Source organism: Hyla sarda, unplaced genomic scaffold, assembly GCF_029499605.1.
Source record: "Hyla sarda isolate aHylSar1 unplaced genomic scaffold, aHylSar1.hap1 scaffold_1299, whole genome shotgun sequence".
Taxonomy (NCBI): domain Eukaryota; kingdom Metazoa; phylum Chordata; class Amphibia; order Anura; family Hylidae; genus Hyla; species Hyla sarda.
This window is the reverse complement of record NW_026607922.1, coordinates 20,325-41,266: the sequence shown is the minus strand read 5'-3', so window position 1 is coordinate 41,266 and position 20,942 is coordinate 20,325. Positions and strand designations below refer to the sequence as shown.

General features: G+C 46.3%; 9 non-coding genes across 9 annotated transcripts; all 9 read right to left on the bottom strand.

Annotated features, from left to right (window-relative positions):
- Window positions 1–1,962: 1,962 nt before the first annotated feature.
- Window positions 1,963–2,153, bottom strand: LOC130304923 (U2 spliceosomal RNA). Its single transcript, XR_008854629.1, has one exon. It is a non-coding gene; the product is annotated as a U2 spliceosomal RNA (small nuclear RNA).
- Window positions 2,154–4,237: 2,084 nt separating this feature from the next.
- LOC130304921 (U2 spliceosomal RNA) lies at window positions 4,238–4,428 on the bottom strand. Its single transcript, XR_008854627.1, has one exon. It is a non-coding gene; the product is annotated as a U2 spliceosomal RNA (small nuclear RNA).
- Window positions 4,429–6,518: 2,090 nt separating this feature from the next.
- LOC130304920 (U2 spliceosomal RNA) lies at window positions 6,519–6,709 on the bottom strand. Its single transcript, XR_008854626.1, has one exon. It is a non-coding gene; the product is annotated as a U2 spliceosomal RNA (small nuclear RNA).
- A 2,093-nt stretch (window positions 6,710–8,802) lies between these two features.
- On the bottom strand, window positions 8,803–8,993 carry LOC130304919 (U2 spliceosomal RNA). Its single transcript, XR_008854625.1, has one exon. It is a non-coding gene; the product is annotated as a U2 spliceosomal RNA (small nuclear RNA).
- A 2,088-nt stretch (window positions 8,994–11,081) lies between these two features.
- LOC130304918 (U2 spliceosomal RNA) lies at window positions 11,082–11,272 on the bottom strand. Its single transcript, XR_008854624.1, has one exon. It is a non-coding gene; the product is annotated as a U2 spliceosomal RNA (small nuclear RNA).
- Window positions 11,273–13,350: 2,078 nt separating this feature from the next.
- On the bottom strand, window positions 13,351–13,541 carry LOC130304917 (U2 spliceosomal RNA). Its single transcript, XR_008854623.1, has one exon. It is a non-coding gene; the product is annotated as a U2 spliceosomal RNA (small nuclear RNA).
- Window positions 13,542–15,639: 2,098 nt separating this feature from the next.
- On the bottom strand, window positions 15,640–15,830 carry LOC130304916 (U2 spliceosomal RNA). Its single transcript, XR_008854622.1, has one exon. It is a non-coding gene; the product is annotated as a U2 spliceosomal RNA (small nuclear RNA).
- Window positions 15,831–17,919: 2,089 nt separating this feature from the next.
- LOC130304915 (U2 spliceosomal RNA) lies at window positions 17,920–18,110 on the bottom strand. Its single transcript, XR_008854621.1, has one exon. It is a non-coding gene; the product is annotated as a U2 spliceosomal RNA (small nuclear RNA).
- Window positions 18,111–20,205: 2,095 nt separating this feature from the next.
- On the bottom strand, window positions 20,206–20,396 carry LOC130304914 (U2 spliceosomal RNA). Its single transcript, XR_008854620.1, has one exon. It is a non-coding gene; the product is annotated as a U2 spliceosomal RNA (small nuclear RNA).
- Window positions 20,397–20,942: the final 546 nt, after the last annotated feature.

Here is a 20,942-nt window from a genome sequence, read left to right as displayed (position 1 = left end):
AGCAGAACCTAAACCCATACCATTATTGCTAAGCAGCAAGACAGGGGCCCATTGCACTCCCACGGGGCCTTTTTAAATGCAATCCATAACCCGGATTTGCCAGGAACCCTTCTTACTCCTCCTACTTGCATGTGACACTGGGCTTAGGATCTGCATAGGAAACACACACACAAGCACACACCTACCTTTGTTGCCTGCAGATGCCTCCTTGGCTGTCCCCAAACGGTATCAAACCAACACCCACGGGAAGCTGTAAGCATAGAGGACATGCCTGCACCCCATTGGACTTACCTGTGTGGGTTAAATCCGGGTTATTTGACAACCTATGGCGGTGATGGTTCTGCTCAGGCAGAGCAGTGCTGATGCTCCTCATAAAGCTGTCGCTGCTGTGAAGGTTCTAGGTGACATCACAAATCCCTTTGGTTACATACACAACAAAGCTGGGTTGTTGTTGTTTACACTCTGCAAGGCCTGTGGAAGTGAGTGACATCATAGCACTGTAGTTCTGAGGGTTCAAGATGGATGCAACAATCTCCTGTTGCTTCTATGAAGGCCGTAATAGACGACATCACCAAACAGCTCCATAGTCACATACACAGCAAAGGAGAGATGTTGTTTACACCTAGTGATGTCAGTGGTATTGAGTGACATCACAGCACAGTGCTAAGGCTCCTGGGCCTGGACACAGCAGCGGCTGCAATATCTCAACGGAGAATACGTTTATATCTATGTGTGTGTGTGCGCATATATATATATATATATATATATATATATATATATATATATATATTTCTCCGCCGAAATCACTTTTAAACCCATTTCCACCTTTTTTTCCCTTCTCTTCCTCTTACTTTTTTTTCACGTTTTTTTACGTTTTTCTCCTTTTCGCCTCTTTTCTGGGCGTATTATTCTTCTTTTTCTTCTTTTTTTTCGTCTAATGCATACCCCATCAGTGCAGCAATGCTTATTCAATACCGCCAGCAGATGGAGACACTGGGGGATAATTTTCTAAGGATTTATACTGATTTTTCCTGTCTGAATTTGTCGCACAGAAAGTTGCAGGCCAAATATGTGTGACATTTCTGCGACTTTAGCTTCTAGAGCATTTTTACAACATTATACATAGGTGCTGAATACATAAAAAGCGACTGTTCAGCGACAGACAAGTCGCATCGGCTGAAAGTAGGCCAGAATGTCAGTCCATGTTGGAGCAGGTTTAGATACAGTCTAAAGCATAGATCTCAAAGTCTGTGCACAGAATTTAGCAAGGGCCTCGCACCTTCTGATGCATCAGGTAGGTGCACAATAGCATAGCCTAACCCTCTGTACTTTGGTCTATATTGATGCGGGACATAGACAGCCAGCTGATGACCAATCCATTAGTGCAATGGATGGCTGGAAGCATTTGTCTTTGCCTTTGCAATACCACAGAAGCAATGCATGGTCAATGTACAGCAATGACACACCTGTGTGAACAGCCAGGAGACCCCCCCCCCCCCATGTTATGTTACATAGTTACATAGTTAGTACGGTCGAAAAAAGACATATGTCCATCACGTTCAACCAGGGAATTAAGGGGTAGGGGTGTGGCGCGATATTGGGGAAGGGATGAGATTTTATATTTCTTCATAAGCATTAATCTTATTTTGTCAATTAGGAACATTCAGCACCCACCCGCTATCAAGGCAGCTGCCTATCATGTCATGCCCTACCTGCACAGGTGTGCTGGCTACTCAAATGATCCAATTAAGGAGGCCATTTAGTCAGCAGCAGCAGAAGTCCTGTGCCTGGACGCTCCAACAGGGGCCAGACACAAGCAGAAGCAGAAGCAGCAGAAGCAGCAGCAGCACCACCTTTTGTTTATTGGCTGCAGCAGCAGCAAGGCCCACAGGGCTGGCTAGCTGGCTAGCCAGCAAGCAGGTAGCAATGAAAGTAGGAATCTTTCTTTTTAACCCTGTAAGGGGGTGGTGCACTGTACCCGAAGATACTGCCATATCGGGTCAATGCATAGGGCGACGGAAGCAAGCTTCGAAATCGGCCCCCGTTCTCAAAAATCCATTTAATATATGGTCCCCAGATAGGGGACGTATCAGATATTAAACTGATAAGAACAGATACTACACTTGATCTTAGCCAAAAGGCCGAGAAGCGATAACCGTGAAAGGGGCGGGCCCAACAAGGTCCCCTTCATGGGCACTATTGCTTGCTGTCAGGGAGGCTGCCAGACAATTTTCCATGCACACTCTGGGCTGGGGGGCAGTCAACCACCAGTACACACAGCAGAACCTAAACCCATACCATTATTGCTAAGCAGCAAGACAGGGGCCCATTGCACTCCCACGGGGCCTTTTTAAATGCAATCCATAACCCGGATTTGCCAGGAACCCTTCTTACTCCTCCTACTTGCATGTGACACTGGGCTTAGGATCTGCATAGGAAACACACACACAAGCACACACCTACCTTTGTTGCCTGCAGATGCCTCCTTGGCTGTCCCCAAACGGTATCAAACCAACACCCACGGGAAGCTGTAAGCATAGAGGACATGCCTGCACCCCATTGGACTTACCTGTGTGGGTTAAATCCGGGTTATTTGACAACCTATGGCGGTGATGGTTCTGCTCAGGCAGAGCAGTGCTGATGCTCCTCATAAAGCTGTCGCTGCTGTGAAGGTTCTAGGTGACATCACAAATCCCTTTGGTTACATACACAACAAAGCTGGGTTGTTGTTGTTTACACTCTGCAAGGCCTGTGGAAGTGAGTGACATCATAGCACTGTAGTTCTGAGGGTTCAAGATGGATGCAACAATCTCCTGTTGCTTCTATGAAGGCCGTAATAGACGACATCACCAAACAGCTCCATAGTCACATACACAGCAAAGGAGAGATGTTGTTTACACCTAGTGATGTCAGTGGTATTGAGTGACATCACAGCACAGTGCTAAGGCTCCTGGGCCTGGACACAGCAGCGGCTGCAATATCTCAACGGAGAATACGTTTATATCTATGTGTGTGTGTGCGCATATATATATATATATATATATATATATATATATATATATATATATATTTCTCCGCCGAAATCACTTTTAAACCCATTTCCACCTTTTTTTCCCTTCTCTTCCTCTTACTTTTTTTTCACGTTTTTTTACGTTTTTCTCCTTTTCGCCTCTTTTCTGGGCGTATTATTCTTCTTTTTCTTCTTTTTTTTCGTCTAATGCATACCCCATCAGTGCAGCAATGCTTATTCAATACCGCCAGCAGATGGAGACACTGGGGGATAATTTTCTAAGGATTTATACTGATTTTTCCTGTCTGAATTTGTCGCACAGAAAGTTGCAGGCCAAATATGTGTGACATTTCTGCGACTTTAGCTTCTAGAGCATTTTTACAACATTATACATAGGTGCTGAATACATAAAAAGCGACTGTTCAGCGACAGACAAGTCGCATCGGCTGAAAGTAGGCCAGAATGTCAGTCCATGTTGGAGCAGGTTTAGATACAGTCTAAAGCATAGATCTCAAAGTCTGTGCACAGAATTTAGCAAGGGCCTCGCACCTTCTGATGCATCAGGTAGGTGCACAATAGCATAGCCTAACCCTCTGTACTTTGGTCTATATTGATGCGGGACATAGACAGCCAGCTGATGACCAATCCATTAGTGCAATGGATGGCTGGAAGCATTTGTCTTTGCCTTTGCAATACCACAGAAGCAATGCATGGTCAATGTACAGCAATGACACACCTGTGTGAACAGCCAGGAGACCCCCCCCCCCCCCATGTTATGTTACATAGTTACATAGTTAGTACGGTCGAAAAAAGACATATGTCCATCACGTTCAACCAGGGAATTAAGGGGTAGGGGTGTGGCGCGATATTGGGGAAGGGATGAGATTTTATATTTCTTCATAAGCATTAATCTTATTTTGTCAATTAGGAACATTCAGCACCCACCCGCTATCAAGGCAGCTGCCTATCATGTCATGCCCTACCTGCACAGGTGTGCTGGCTACTCAAATGATCCAATTAAGGAGGCCATTTAGTCAGCAGCAGCAGAAGTCCTGTGCCTGGACGCTCCAACAGGGGCCAGACACAAGCAGAAGCAGAAGCAGCAGCAGCACCACCACCTTTTGTTTTTTGGCTGCAGCAGCAGCAAGGCCCACAGGGCTGGCTAGCTGGCTAGCCAGCAAGCAGGTAGCAATGAAAGTAGGAATCTTTCTTTTTAACCCTGTAAGGGGGTGGTGCACTGTACCCGAAGATACTGCCATATCGGGTCAATGCATAGGGCGACGGAAGCAAGCTTCGAAATCGGCCCCCGTTCTCAAAAATCCATTTAATATATGGTCCCCAGATAGGGGACGTATCAGATATTAAACTGATAAGAACAGATACTACACTTGATCTTAGCCAAAAGGCCGAGAAGCGATAACCGTGAAAGGGGCGGGCCCAACAAGGTCCCCTTCATGGGCACTATCACTGCTTGCTGTCAGGGAGGCTGCCAGACAATTTTCCATGCACACTCTGGGCTGGGGGGCAGTCAACCACCAGTACACACAGCAGAACCTAAACCCATACCATTATTGCTAAGCAGCAAGACAGGGGCCCATTGCACTCCCACGGGGCCTTTTTAAATGCAATCCATAACCCGGATTTGCCAGGAACCCTTCTTACTCCTCCTACTTGCATGTGACACTGGGCTTAGGATCTGCATAGGAAACACACACACAAGCACACACCTACCTTTGTTGCCTGCAGATGCCTCCTTGGCTGTCCCCAAACGGTATCAAACCAACACCCACGGGAAGCTGTAAGCATAGAGGACATGCCTGCACCCCATTGGACTTACCTGTGTGGGTTAAATCCGGGTTATTTGACAACCTATGGCGGTGATGGTTCTGCTCAGGCAGAGCAGTGCTGATGCTCCTCATAAAGCTGTCGCTGCTGTGAAGGTTCTAGGTGACATCACAAATCCCTTTGGTTACATACACAACAAAGCTGGGTTGTTGTTGTTTACACTCTGCAAGGCCTGTGGAAGTGAGTGACATCATAGCACTGTAGTTCTGAGGGTTCAAGATGGATGCAACAATCTCCTGTTGCTTCTATGAAGGCCGTAATAGACGACATCACCAAACAGCTCCATAGTCACATACACAGCAAAGGAGAGATGTTGTTTACACCTAGTGATGTCAGTGGTATTGAGTGACATCACAGCACAGTGCTAAGGCTCCTGGGCCTGGACACAGCAGCGGCTGCAATATCTCAACGGAGAATACGTTTATATCTATGTGTGTGTGTGCGCATATATATATATATATATATATATATATATATATATATATATATATTTCTCCGCCGAAATCACTTTTAAACCCATTTCCACCTTTTTTTCCCTTCTCTTCCTCTTACTTTTTTTTCACGTTTTTTTACGTTTTTCTCCTTTTCGCCTCTTTTCTGGGCGTATTATTCTTCTTTTTCTTCTTTTTTTTCGTCTAATGCATACCCCATCAGTGCAGCAATGCTTATTCAATACCGCCAGCAGATGGAGACACTGGGGGATAATTTTCTAAGGATTTATACTGATTTTTCCTGTCTGAATTTGTCGCACAGAAAGTTGCAGGCCAAATATGTGTGACATTTCTGCGACTTTAGCTTCTAGAGCATTTTTACAACATTATACATAGGTGCTGAATACATAAAAAGCGACTGTTCAGCGACAGACAAGTCGCATCGGCTGAAAGTAGGCCAGAATGTCAGTCCATGTTGGAGCAGGTTTAGATACAGTCTAAAGCATAGATCTCAAAGTCTGTGCACAGAATTTAGCAAGGGCCTCGCACCTTCTGATGCATCAGGTAGGTGCACAATAGCATAGCCTAACCCTCTGTACTTTGGTCTATATTGATGCGGGACATAGACAGCCAGCTGATGACCAATCCATTAGTGCAATGGATGGCTGGAAGCATTTGTCTTTGCCTTTGCAATACCACAGAAGCAATGCATGGTCAATGTACAGCAATGACACACCTGTGTGAACAGCCAGGAGACCCCCCCCCCCCCATGTTATGTTACATAGTTACATAGTTAGTACGGTCGAAAAAAGACATATGTCCATCACGTTCAACCAGGGAATTAAGGGGTAGGGGTGTGGCGCGATATTGGGGAAGGGATGAGATTTTATATTTCTTCATAAGCATTAATCTTATTTTGTCAATTAGGAACATTCAGCACCCACCCGCTATCAAGGCAGCTGCCTATCATGTCATGCCCTACCTGCACAGGTGTGCTGGCTACTCAAATGATCCAATTAAGGAGGCCATTTAGTCAGCAGCAGCAGAAGTCCTGTGCCTGGACGCTCCAACAGGGGCCAGACACAAGCAGAAGCAGAAGCAGCAGAAGCAGCAGCAGCACCACCTTTTGTTTTTTGGCTGCAGCAGCAGCAAGGCCCACAGGGCTGGCTAGCTGGCTAGCCAGCAAGCAGGTAGCAATGAAAGTAGGAATCTTTCTTTTTAACCCTGTAAGGGGGTGGTGCACTGTACCCGAAGATACTGCCATATCGGGTCAATGCATAGGGCGACGGAAGCAAGCTTCGAAATCGGCCCCCGTTCTCAAAAATCCATTTAATATATGGTCCCCAGATAGGGGACGTATCAGATATTAAACTGATAAGAACAGATACTACACTTGATCTTAGCCAAAAGGCCGAGAAGCGATAACCGTGAAAGGGGCGGGCCCAACAAGGTCCCCTTCATGGGCACTATCACTGCTTGCTGTCAGGGAGGCTGCCAGACAATTTTCCATGCACACTCTGGGCTGGGGGGCAGTCAACCACCAGTACACACAGCAGAACCTAAACCCATACCATTATTGCTAAGCAGCAAGACAGGGGCCCATTGCACTCCCACGGGGCCTTTTTAAATGCAATCCATAACCCGGATTTGCCAGGAACCCTTCTTACTCCTCCTACTTGCATGTGACACTGGGCTTAGGATCTGCATAGGAAACACACACACAAGCACACACCTACCTTTGTTGCCTGCAGATGCCTCCTTGGCTGTCCCCAAACGGTATCAAACCAACACCCACGGGAAGCTGTAAGCATAGAGGACATGCCTGCACCCCATTGGACTTACCTGTGTGGGTTAAATCCGGGTTATTTGACAACCTATGGCGGTGATGGTTCTGCTCAGGCAGAGCAGTGCTGATGCTCCTCATAAAGCTGTCGCTGCTGTGAAGGTTCTAGGTGACATCACAAATCCCTTTGGTTACATACACAACAAAGCTGGGTTGTTGTTGTTTACACTCTGCAAGGCCTGTGGAAGTGAGTGACATCATAGCACTGTAGTTCTGAGGGTTCAAGATGGATGCAACAATCTCCTGTTGCTTCTATGAAGGCCGTAATAGACGACATCACCAAACAGCTCCATAGTCACATACACAGCAAAGGAGAGATGTTGTTTACACCTAGTGATGTCAGTGGTATTGAGTGACATCACAGCACAGTGCTAAGGCTCCTGGGCCTGGACACAGCAGCGGCTGCAATATCTCAACGGAGAATACGTTTATATCTATGTGTGTGTGTGCGCATATATATATATATATATATATATATATATATATATATATATATATATTCTCCGCCGAAATCACTTTTAAACCCATTTCCACCTTTTTTTCCCTTCTCTTCCTCTTACTTTTTTTTCACGTTTTTTTACGTTTTTCTCCTTTTCGCCTCTTTTCTGGGCGTATTATTCTTCTTTTTCTTCTTTTTTTTCGTCTAATGCATACCCCATCAGTGCAGCAATGCTTATTCAATACCGCCAGCAGATGGAGACACTGGGGGATAATTTTCTAAGGATTTATACTGATTTTTCCTGTCTGAATTTGTCGCACAGAAAGTTGCAGGCCAAATATGTGTGACATTTCTGCGACTTTAGCTTCTAGAGCATTTTTACAACATTATACATAGGTGCTGAATACATAAAAAGCGACTGTTCAGCGACAGACAAGTCGCATCGGCTGAAAGTAGGCCAGAATGTCAGTCCATGTTGGAGCAGGTTTAGATACAGTCTAAAGCATAGATCTCAAAGTCTGTGCACAGAATTTAGCAAGGGCCTCGCACCTTCTGATGCATCAGGTAGGTGCACAATAGCATAGCCTAACCCTCTGTACTTTGGTCTATATTGATGCGGGACATAGACAGCCAGCTGATGACCAATCCATTAGTGCAATGGATGGCTGGAAGCATTTGTCTTTGCCTTTGCAATACCACAGAAGCAATGCATGGTCAATGTACAGCAATGACACACCTGTGTGAACAGCCAGGAGACCCCCCCCCCCCCCCATGTTATGTTACATAGTTACATAGTTAGTACGGTCGAAAAAAGACATATGTCCATCACGTTCAACCAGGGAATTAAGGGGTAGGGGTGTGGCGCGATATTGGGGAAGGGATGAGATTTTATATTTCTTCATAAGCATTAATCTTATTTTGTCAATTAGGAACATTCAGCACCCACCCGCTATCAAGGCAGCTGCCTATCATGTCATGCCCTACCTGCACAGGTGTGCTGGCTACTCAAATGATCCAATTAAGGAGGCCATTTAGTCAGCAGCAGCAGAAGTCCTGTGCCTGGACGCTCCAACAGGGGCCAGACACAAGCAGAAGCAGAAGCAGCAGAAGCAGCAGCAGCACCACCTTTTGTTTTTTGGCTGCAGCAGCAGCAAGGCCCACAGGGCTGGCTAGCTGGCTAGCCAGCAAGCAGGTAGCAATGAAAGTAGGAATCTTTCTTTTTAACCCTGTAAGGGGGTGGTGCACTGTACCCGAAGATACTGCCATATCGGGTCAATGCATAGGGCGACGGAAGCAAGCTTCGAAATCGGCCCCCGTTCTCAAAAATCCATTTAATATATGGTCCCCAGATAGGGGACGTATCAGATATTAAACTGATAAGAACAGATACTACACTTGATCTTAGCCAAAAGGCCGAGAAGCGATAACCGTGAAAGGGGCGGGCCCAACAAGGTCCCCTTCATGGGCACTATCACTGCTTGCTGTCAGGGAGGCTGCCAGACAATTTTCCATGCACACTCTGGGCTGGGGGGCAGTCAACCACCAGTACACACAGCAGAACCTAAACCCATACCATTATTGCTAAGCAGCAAGACAGGGGCCCATTGCACTCCCACGGGGCCTTTTTAAATGCAATCCATAACCCGGATTTGCCAGGAACCCTTCTTACTCCTCCTACTTGCATGTGACACTGGGCTTAGGATCTGCATAGGAAACACACACACAAGCACACACCTACCTTTGTTGCCTGCAGATGCCTCCTTGGCTGTCCCCAAACGGTATCAAACCAACACCCACGGGAAGCTGTAAGCATAGAGGACATGCCTGCACCCCATTGGACTTACCTGTGTGGGTTAAATCCGGGTTATTTGACAACCTATGGCGGTGATGGTTCTGCTCAGGCAGAGCAGTGCTGATGCTCCTCATAAAGCTGTCGCTGCTGTGAAGGTTCTAGGTGACATCACAAATCCCTTTGGTTACATACACAACAAAGCTGGGTTGTTGTTGTTTACACTCTGCAAGGCCTGTGGAAGTGAGTGACATCATAGCACTGTAGTTCTGAGGGTTCAAGATGGATGCAACAATCTCCTGTTGCTTCTATGAAGGCCGTAATAGACGACATCACCAAACAGCTCCATAGTCACATACACAGCAAAGGAGAGATGTTGTTTACACCTAGTGATGTCAGTGGTATTGAGTGACATCACAGCACAGTGCTAAGGCTCCTGGGCCTGGACACAGCAGCGGCTGCAATATCTCAACGGAGAATACGTTTATATCTATGTGTGTGTGTGCGCATATATATATATATATATATATATATATATATATATATATATATATTTCTCCGCCGAAATCACTTTTAAACCCATTTCCACCTTTTTTTCCCTTCTCTTCCTCTTACTTTTTTTTCACGTTTTTTTACGTTTTTCTCCTTTTCGCCTCTTTTCTGGGCGTATTATTCTTCTTTTTCTTCTTTTTTTTCGTCTAATGCATACCCCATCAGTGCAGCAATGCTTATTCAATACCGCCAGCAGATGGAGACACTGGGGGATAATTTTCTAAGGATTTATACTGATTTTTCCTGTCTGAATTTGTCGCACAGTAAGTTGCAGGCCAAATATGTGTGACATTTCTGCGACTTTAGCTTCTAGAGCATTTTTACAACATTATACATAGGTGCTGAATACATAAAAAGCGACTGTTCAGCGACAGACAAGTCGCATCGGCTGAAAGTAGGCCAGAATGTCAGTCCATGTTGGAGCAGGTTTAGATACAGTCTAAAGCATAGATCTCAAAGTCTGTGCACAGAATTTAGCAAGGGCCTCGCACCTTCTGATGCATCAGGTAGGTGCACAATAGCATAGCCTAACCCTCTGTACTTTGGTCTATATTGATGCGGGACATAGACAGCCAGCTGATGACCAATCCATTAGTGCAATGGATGGCTGGAAGCATTTGTCTTTGCCTTTTGCAATACCACAGAAGCAATGCATGGTCAATGTACAGCAATGACACACCTGTGTGAACAGCCAGGAGACCCCCCCCATGTTATGTTACATAGTTACATAGTTAGTACGGTCGAAAAAAGACATATGTCCATCACGTTCAACCAGGGAATTAAGGGGTAGGGGTGTGGCGCGATATTGGGGAAGGGGATGAGATTTTATATTTCTTCATAAGCATTAATCTTATTTTGTCAATTAGGAACATTCAGCACCCACCCGCTATCAAGGCAGCTGCCTATCATGTCATGCCCTACCTGCACAGGTGTGCTGGCTACTCAAATGATCCAATTAAGGAGGCCATTTAGTCAGCAGCAGCAGAAGTCCTGTGCCTGGACGCTCCAACAGGGGCCAGACACAAGCAGAAGCAGAAGCAGCAGAAGCAGCAGCAGCACCACCTTTTGTTTTTTGGCTGCAGCAGCAGCAAGGCCCACAGGGCTGGCTAGCTGGCTAGCCAGCAAGCAGGTAGCAATGAAAGTAGGAATCTTTCTTTTTAACCCTGTAAGGGGGGTGGTGCACTGTACCCGAAGATACTGCCATATCGGGTCAATGCATAGGGCGACGGAAGCAAGCTTCGAAATCGGCCCCCGTTCTCAAAAATCCATTTAATATATGGTCCCCAGATAGGGGACGTATCAGATATTAAACTGATAAGAACAGATACTACACTTGATCTTAGCCAAAAGGCCGAGAAGCGATAACCGTGAAAGGGGCGGGCCCAACAAGGTCCCCTTCATGGGCACTATCACTGCTTTGCTGTCAGGGAGGCTGCCAGACAATTTTCCATGCACACTCTGGGCTGGGGGGGGCAGTCAACCACCAGTACACACAGCAGAACCTAAACCCATACCATTATTGCTAAGCAGCAAGACAGGGGGCCCATTGCACTCCCACGGGGCCTTTTTAAATGCAATCCATAACCCGGATTTGCCAGGAACCCTTCTTACTCCTCCTACTTGCATGTGACACTGGGCTTAGGATCTGCATAGGAAACACACACACAAGCACACACCTACCTTTGTTGCCTGCAGATGCCTCCTTGGCTGTCCCCAAACGGTATCAAACCAACACCCACGGGAAGCTGTAAGCATAGAGGACATGCCTGCACCCCATTGGACTTACCTGTGTGGGTTAAATCCGGGTTATTTGACAACCTATGGCGGTGATGGTTCTGCTCAGGCAGAGCAGTGCTGATGCTCCTCATAAAGCTGTCGCTGCTGTGAAGGTTCTAGGTGACATCACAAATCCCTTTGGTTACATACACAACAAAGCTGGGTTGTTGTTGTTTACACTCTGCAAGGCCTGTGGAAGTGAGTGACATCATAGCACTGTAGTTCTGAGGGTTCAAGATGGATGCAACAATCTCCTGTTGCTTCTATGAAGGCCGTAATAGACGACATCACCAAACAGCTCCATAGTCACATACACAGCAAAGGAGAGATGTTGTTTACACCTAGTGATGTCAGTGGTATTGAGTGACATCACAGCACAGTGCTAAGGCTCCTGGGCCTGGACACAGCAGCGGCTGCAATATCTCAACGGAGAATACGTTTATATCTATGTGTGTGTGTGCGCATATATATATATATATATATATATATATATATATATATATATATTTCTCCCGCCGAAATCACTCCACCTTTTTTTCCCTTCTCTTCCTCTTACTTTTTTTTCACGTTTTTTTACGTTTTTCTCCTTTTCGCCTCTTTTCTGGGCGTATTATTCTTCTTTTTCTTCTTTTTTTTCGTCTAATGCATACCCCATCAGTGCAGCAATGCTTATTCAATACCGCCAGCAGATGGAGACACTGGGGGATAATTTTCTAAGGATTTATACTGATTTTTCCTGTCTGAATTTGTCGCACAGAAAGTTGCAGGCCAAATATGTGTGACATTTCTGCGACTTTAGCTTCTAGAGCATTTTTACAACATTATACATAGGTGCTGAATACATAAAAAGCGACTGTTCAGCGACAGACAAGTCGCATCGGCTGAAAGTGGGCCAGAATGTCAGTCCATGTTGGAGCAGGTTTAGATACAGTCTAAAGCATAGATCTCAAAGTCTGTGCACAGAATTTAGCAAGGGCCTCGCACCTTCTGATGCATCAGGTAGGTGCACAATAGCATAGCCTAACCCTCTGTACTTTGGTCTATATTGATGCGGGACATAGACAGCCAGCTGATGACCAATCCATTAGTGCAATGGATGGCTGGAAGCATTTGTCTTTGCCTTTGCAATACCACAGAAGCAATGCATGGTCAATGTACAGCAATGACACACCTGTGTGAACAGCCAGGAGACCCCCCCCCCCCCCCCCCCATGTTATGTTACATAGTTACATAGTTAGTACGGTCGAAAAAAGACATATGTCCATCACGTTCAACCAGGGAATTAAGGGGTAGGGGTGTGGCGCGATATTGGGGAAGGGATGAGATTTTATATTTCTTCATAAGCATTAATCTTATTTTGTCAATTAGGAACATTCAGCACCCACCCGCTATCAAGGCAGCTGCCTATCATGTCATGCCCTACCTGCACAGGTGTGCTGGCTACTCAAATGATCCAATTAAGGAGGCCATTTAGTCAGCAGCAGCAGAAGTCCTGTGCCTGGACGCTCCAACAGGGGCCAGACACAAGCAGAAGGCAGAAGCAGCAGCAGCACCACCTTTTGTTTTTTGGCTGCAGCAGCAGCAAGGCCCACAGGGCTGGCTAGCTGGCTAGCCAGCAAGCAGGTAGCAATGAAAGTAGGAATCTTTCTTTTTAACCCTGTAAGGGGGTGGTGCACTGTACCCGAAGATACTGCCATATCGGGTCAATGCATAGGGCGACGGAAGCAAGCTTCGAAATCGGCCCCCGTTCTCAAAAATCCATTTAATATATGGTCCCCAGATAGGGGACGTATCAGATATTAAACTGATAAGAACAGATACTACACTTGATCTTAGCCAAAAGGCCGAGAAGCGATAACCGTGAAAGGGGCGGGCCCAACAAGGTCCCCTTCATGGGCACTATCACTGCTTGCTGTCAGGGAGGCTGCCAGACAATTTTCCATGCACACTCTGGGCTGGGGGGCAGTCAACCACCAGTACACACAGCAGAACCTAAACCCATACCATTATTGCTAAGCAGCAAGACAGGGGCCCATTGCACTCCCACGGGGCCTTTTTAAATGCAATCCATAACCCGGATTTGCCAGGAACCCTTCTTACTCCTCCTACTTGCATGTGACACTGGGCTTAGGATCTGCATAGGAAACACACACACAAGCACACACCTACCTTTGTTGCCTGCAGATGCCTCCTTGGCTGTCCCCAAACGGTATCAAACCAACACCCACGGGAAGCTGTAAGCATAGAGGACATGCCTGCACCCCATTGGACTTACCTGTGTGGGTTAAATCCGGGTTATTTGACAACCTATGGCGGTGATGGTTCTGCTCAGGCAGAGCAGTGCTGATGCTCCTCATAAAGCTGTCGCTGCTGTGAAGGTTCTAGGTGACATCACAAATCCCTTTGGTTACATACACAACAAAGCTGGGTTGTTGTTGTTTACACTCTGCAAGGCCTGTGGAAGTGAGTGACATCATAGCACTGTAGTTCTGAGGGTTCAAGATGGATGCAACAATCTCCTGTTGCTTCTATGAAGGCCGTAATAGACGACATCACCAAACAGCTCCATAGTCACATACACAGCAAAGGAGAGATGTTGTTTACACCTAGTGATGTCAGTGGTATTGAGTGACATCACAGCACAGTGCTAAGGCTCCTGGGCCTGGACACAGCAGCGGCTGCAATATCTCAACGGAGAATACGTTTATATCTATGTGTGTGTGTGCGCATATATATATATATATATATATATATATATATATATATATATATATATTTCTCCGCCGAAATCACTTTTAAACCCATTTCCACCTTTTTTTCCCTTCTCTTCCTCTTACTTTTTTTTCACGTTTTTTTACGTTTTTCTCCTTTTCGCCTCTTTTCTGGGCGTATTATTCTTCTTTTTCTTCTTTTTTTTCGTCTAATGCATACCCCATCAGTGCAGCAATGCTTATTCAATACCGCCAGCAGATGGAGACACTGGGGGATAATTTTCTAAGGATTTATACTGATTTTTCCTGTCTGAATTTGTCGCACAGAAAGTTGCAGGCCAAATATGTGTGACATTTCTGCGACTTTAGCTTCTAGAGCATTTTTACAACATTATACATAGGTGCTGAATACATAAAAAGCGACTGTTCAGCGACAGACAAGTCGCATCGGCTGAAAGTAGGCCAGAATGTCAGTCCATGTTGGAGCAGGTTTAGATACAGTCTAAAGCATAGATCTCAAAGTCTGTGCACAGAATTTAGCAAGGGCCTCGCACCTTCTGATGCATCAGGTAGGTGCACAATAGCATAGCCTAACCCTCTGTACTTTGGTCTATATTGATGCGGGACATAGACAGCCAGCTGATGACCAATCCATTAGTGCAATGGATGGCTGGAAGCATTTGTCTTTGCCTTTGCAATACCACAGAAGCAATGCATGGTCAATGTACAGCAATGACACACCTGTGTGAACAGCCAGGAGACCCCCCCCCCCCCCCCCCCATGTTATGTTACATAGTTACATAGTTAGTACGGTCGAAAAAAGACATATGTCCATCACGTTCAACCAGGGAATTAAGGGGTAGGGGTGTGGCGCGATATTGGGGAAGGGATGAGATTTTATATTTCTTCATAAGCATTAATCTTATTTTGTCAATTAGGAACATTCAGCACCCACCCGCTATCAAGGCAGCTGCCTATCATGTCATGCCCTACCTGCACAGGTGTGCTGGCTACTCAAATGATCCAATTAAGGAGGCCATTTAGTCAGCAGCAGCAGAAGTCCTGTGCCTGGACGCTCCAACAGGGGCCAGACACAAGCAGAAGCAGAAGCAGCAGAAGCAGCAGCAGCACCACCTTTTGTTTTTTGGCTGCAGCAGCAGCAAGGCCCACAGGGCTGGCTAGCTGGCTAGCCAGCAAGCAGGTAGCAATGAAAGTAGGAATCTTTCTTTTTAACCCTGTAAGGGGGTGGTGCACTGTACCCGAAGATACTGCCATATCGGGTCAATGCATAGGGCGACGGAAGCAAGCTTCGAAATCGGCCCCCGTTCTCAAAAATCCATTTAATATATGGTCCCCAGATAGGGGACGTATCAGATATTAAACTGATAAGAACAGATACTACACTTGATCTTAGCCAAAAGGCCGAGAAGCGATAACCGTGAAAGGGGCGGGCCCAACAAGGTCCCCTTCATGGGCACTATCACTGCTTGCTGTCAGGGAGGCTGCCAGACAATTTTCCATGCACACTCTGGGCTGGGGGGCAGTCAACCACCAGTACACACAGCAGAACCTAAACCCATACCATTATTGCTAAGCAGCAAGACAGGGGCCCATTGCACTCCCACGGGGCCTTTTTAAATGCAATCCATAACCCGGATTTGCCAGGAACCCTTCTTACTCCTCCTACTTGCATGTGACACTGGGCTTAGGATCTGCATAGGAAACACACACACAAGCACACACCTACCTTTGTTGCCTGCAGATGCCTCCTTGGCTGTCCCCAAACGGTATCAAACCAACACCCACGGGAAGCTGTAAGCATAGAGGACATGCCTGCACCCCATTGGACTTACCTGTGTGGGTTAAATCCGGGTTATTTGACAACCTATGGCGGTGATGGTTCTGCTCAGGCAGAGCAGTGCTGATGCTCCTCATAAAGCTGTCGCTGCTGTGAAGGTTCTAGGTGACATCACAAATCCCTTTGGTTACATACACAACAAAGCTGGGTTGTTGTTGTTTACACTCTGCAAGGCCTGTGGAAGTGAGTGACATCATAGCACTGTAGTTCTGAGGGTTCAAGATGGATGCAACAATCTCCTGTTGCTTCTATGAAGGCCGTAATAGACGACATCACCAAACAGCTCCATAGTCACATACACAGCAAAGGAGAGATGTTGTTTACACCTAGTGATGTCAGTGGTATTGAGTGACATCACAGCACAGTGCTAAGGCTCCTGGGCCTGGACACAGCAGCGGCTGCAATATCTCAACGGAGAATACGTTTATATCTATGTGTGTGTGTGCGCATATATATATATATATATATATATATATATATATATATATATATTTCTCCGCCGAAATCACTTTTAAACCCATTTCCACCTTTTTTTCCCTTCTCTTCCTCTTACTTTTTTTTCACGTTTTTTTACGTTTTTCTCCTTTTCGCCTCTTTTCTGGGCGTATTATTCTTCTTTTTCTTCTTTTTTTTCGTCTAATGCATACCCCATCAGTGCAGCAATGCTTATTCAATACCGCCAGCAGATGGAGACACTGGGGGATAATTTTCTAAGGATTTATACTGATTTTTCCTGTCTGAATTTGTCGCACAGAAAGTTGCAGGCCAAATATGTGTGACATTTCTGCGACTTTAGCTTCTAGAGCATTTTTACAACATTATACATAGGTGCTGAATACATAAAAAGCGACTGTTCAGCGACAGACAAGTCGCATCGGCTGAAAGTAGGCCAGAATGTCAGTCCATGTTGGAGCAGGTTTAGATACAGTCTAAAGCATAGATCTCAAAGTCTGTGCACAGAATTTAGCAAGGGCCTCGCACCTTCTGATGCATCAGGTAGGTGCACAATAGCATAGCCTAACCCTCTGTACTTTGGTCTATATTGATGCGGGACATAGACAGCCAGCTGATGACCAATCCATTAGTGCAATGGATGGCTGGAAGCATTTGTCTTTGCCTTTGCAATACCACAGAAGCAATGCATGGTCAATGTACAGCAATGACACACCTGTGTGAACAGCCAGGAGACCCCCCCCCCCCCCATGTTATGTTACATAGTTACATAGTTAGTACGGTCGAAAAAAGACATATGTCCATCACGTTCAACCAGGGAATTAAGGGGTAGGGGTGTGGCGCGATATTGGGGAAGGGATGAGATTTTATATTTCTTCATAAGCATTAATCTTATTTTGTCAATTAGGAACATTCAGCACCCACCCGCTATCAAGGCAGCTGCCTATCATGTCATGCCCTACCTGCACAGGTGTGCTGGCTACTCAAATGATCCAATTAAGGAGGCCATTTAGTCAGCAGCAGCAGAAGTCCTGTGCCTGGACGCTCCAACAGGGGCCAGACACAAGCAGAAGCAGAAGCAGCAGAAGCAGCAGCAGCACCACCTTTTGTTTTTTGGCTGCAGCAGCAGCAAGGCCCACAGGGCTGGCTAGCTGGCTAGCCAGCAAGCAGGTAGCAATGAAAGTAGGAATCTTTCTTTTTAACCCTGTAAGGGGGTGGTGCACTGTACCCGAAGATACTGCCATATCGGGTCAATGCATAGGGCGACGGAAGCAAGCTTCGAAATCGGCCCCCGTTCTCAAAAATCCATTTAATATATGGTCCCCAGATAGGGGACGTATCAGATATTAAACTGATAAGAACAGATACTACACTTGATCTTAGCCAAAAGGCCGAGAAGCGATAACCGTGAAAGGGGCGGGCCCAACAAGGTCCCCTTCATGGGCACTATCACTGCTTGCTGTCAGGGAGGCTGCCAGACAATTTTCCATGCACACTCTGGGCTGGGGGGCAGTCAACCACCAGTACACACAGCAGAACCTAAACCCATACCATTATTGCTAAGCAGCAAGACAGGGGCCCATTGCACTCCCACGGGGCCTTTTTAAATGCAATCCATAACCCGGATTTGCCAGGAACCCTTCTTACTCCTCCTACTTGCATGTGACACTGGGCTTAGGATCTGCATAGGAAACACACACACAAGCACACACCTACCTTTGTTGCCTGCAGATGCCTCCTTGGCTGTCCCCAAACGGTATCAAACCAACACCCACGGGAAGCTGTAAGCATAGAGGACATGCCTGCACCCCATTGGACTTACCTGTGTGGGTTAAATCCGGGTTATTTGACAACCTATGGCGGTGATGGTTCTGCTCAGGCAGAGCAGTGCTGATGCTCCTCATAAAGCTGTCGCTGCTGTGAAGGTTCTAGGTGACATCACAAATCCCTTTGGTTACATACACAACAAAGCTGGGTTGTTGTTGTTTACACTCTGCAAGGCCTGTGGAAGTGAGTGACATCATAGCACTGTAGTTCTGAGGGTTCAAGATGGATGCAACAATCTCCTGTTGCTTCTATGAAGGCCGTAATAGACGACATCACCAAACAGCTCCATAGTCACATACACAGCAAAGGAGAGATGTTGTTTACACCTAGTGATGTCAGTGGTATTGAGTGACATCACAGCACAGTGCTAAGGCTCCTGGGCCTGGACACAGCAGCGGCTGCAATATCTCAACGGAGAATACGTTTATATCTATGTGTGTGTGTGCGCATATATATATATATATATATATATATATATATATATATATATATATTTCTCCGCCGAAATCACTTTTAAACCCATTTCCACCTTTTTTTCCCTTCTCTTCCTCTTACTTTTTTTTCACGTTTTTTTACGTTTTTCTCCTTTTCGCCTCTTTTCTGGGCGTATTATTCTTCTTTTTCTTCTTTTTTTTCGTCTAATGCATACCCCATCAGTGCAGCAATGCTTATTCAATACCGCCAGCAGATGGAGACACTGGGGGATAATTTTCTAAGGATTTATACTGATTTTTCCTGTCTGAATTTGTCGCACAGAAAGTTGCAGGCCAAATATGTGTGACATTTCTGCGACTTTAGCTTCTAGAGCATTTTTACAACATTATACATAGGTGCTGAATACATAAAAAGCGACTGTTCAGCGACAGACAAGTCGCATCGGCTGAAAGTAGGCCAGAATGTCAGTCCATGTTGGAGCAGGTTTAGATACAGTCTAAAGCATAGATCTCAAAGTCTGTGCACAGAATTTAGCAATGGCCTCGCACCTTCTGATGCATCAGGTAGGTGCACAATAGCATAGCCTAACCCTCTGTACTTTGGTCTATATTGATGCGGGACATAGACAGCCAGCTGATGACCAATCCATTAGTGCAATGGATGGCTGGAAGCATTTGTCTTTGCCTTTGCAATACCACAGAAGCAATGCATGGTCAATGTACAGCAATGACACACCTGTGTGAACAGCCAGGAGACCCCCCCCCCCCCCCCCCATGTTATGTTACATAGTTACATAGTTAGTACGGTCGAAAAAAGACATATGTCCATCACGTTCAACCAGGGAATTAAGGGGTAGGGGTGTGGCGCGATATTGGGGAAGGGATGAGATTTTATATTTCTTCATAAGCATTAATCTTATTTTGTCAATTAGGAACATTCAGCACCCACCCGCTATCAAGGCAGCTGCCTATCATGTCATGCCCTACCTGCACAGGTGTGCTGGCTACTCAAATGATCCAATTAAGGAGGCCATTTAGTCAGCAGCAGCAGAAGTCCTGTGCCTGGACGCTCCAACAGGGGCCAGACACAAGCAGAAGCAGAAGCAGCAGAAGCAGCAGCAGCACCACCTTTTGTTTTTTGGCTGCAGCAGCAGCAAGGCCCACAGGGCTGGCTAGCTGGCTAGCCAGCAAGCAGGTAGCAATGAAAGTAGGAATCTTTCTTTTTAACCCTGTAAGGGGGTGGTGCACTGTACCCGAAGATACTGCCATATCGGGTCAATGCATAGGGCGACGGAAGCAAGCTTCGAAATCGGCCCCCGTTCTCAAAAATCCATTTAATATATGGTCCCCAGATAGGGGACGTATCAGATATTAAACTGATAAGAACAGATACTACACTTGATCTTAGCCAAAAGGCCGAGAAGCGATAACCGTGAAAGGGGCGGGCCCAACAAGGTCCCCTTCATGGGCACTATCACTGCTTGCTGTCAGGGAGGCTGCCAGACAATTTTCCATGCACACTCTGGGCTGGGGGGCAGTCAACCACCAGTACACACAGCAGAACCTAAACCCATACCATTATTGCTAAGCAGCAAGACAGGGGCCCATTGCACTCCCACGGGGCCTTTTTAAATGCAATCCATAACCCGGATTTGCCAGGAACCCTTCTTACTCCTCCTACTTGCATGTGACACCGGGCTTAGGATCTGCATAGGAAACACACACACAAGCACACACCTACCTTTGTTGCCTGCAGATGCCTCCTTGGCTGTCCCCAAACGGTATCAAACCAACACCCACGGGAAGCTGTAAGCATAGAGGACATGCCTGCACCCCATTGGACTTACCTGTGTGGGTTAAATCCGGGTTATTTGACAACCTATGGCGGTGATGGTTCTGCTCAGGCAGAGCAGTGCTGATGCTCCTCATAAAGCTGTCGCTGCTGTGAAGGTTCTAGGTGACATCACAAATCCC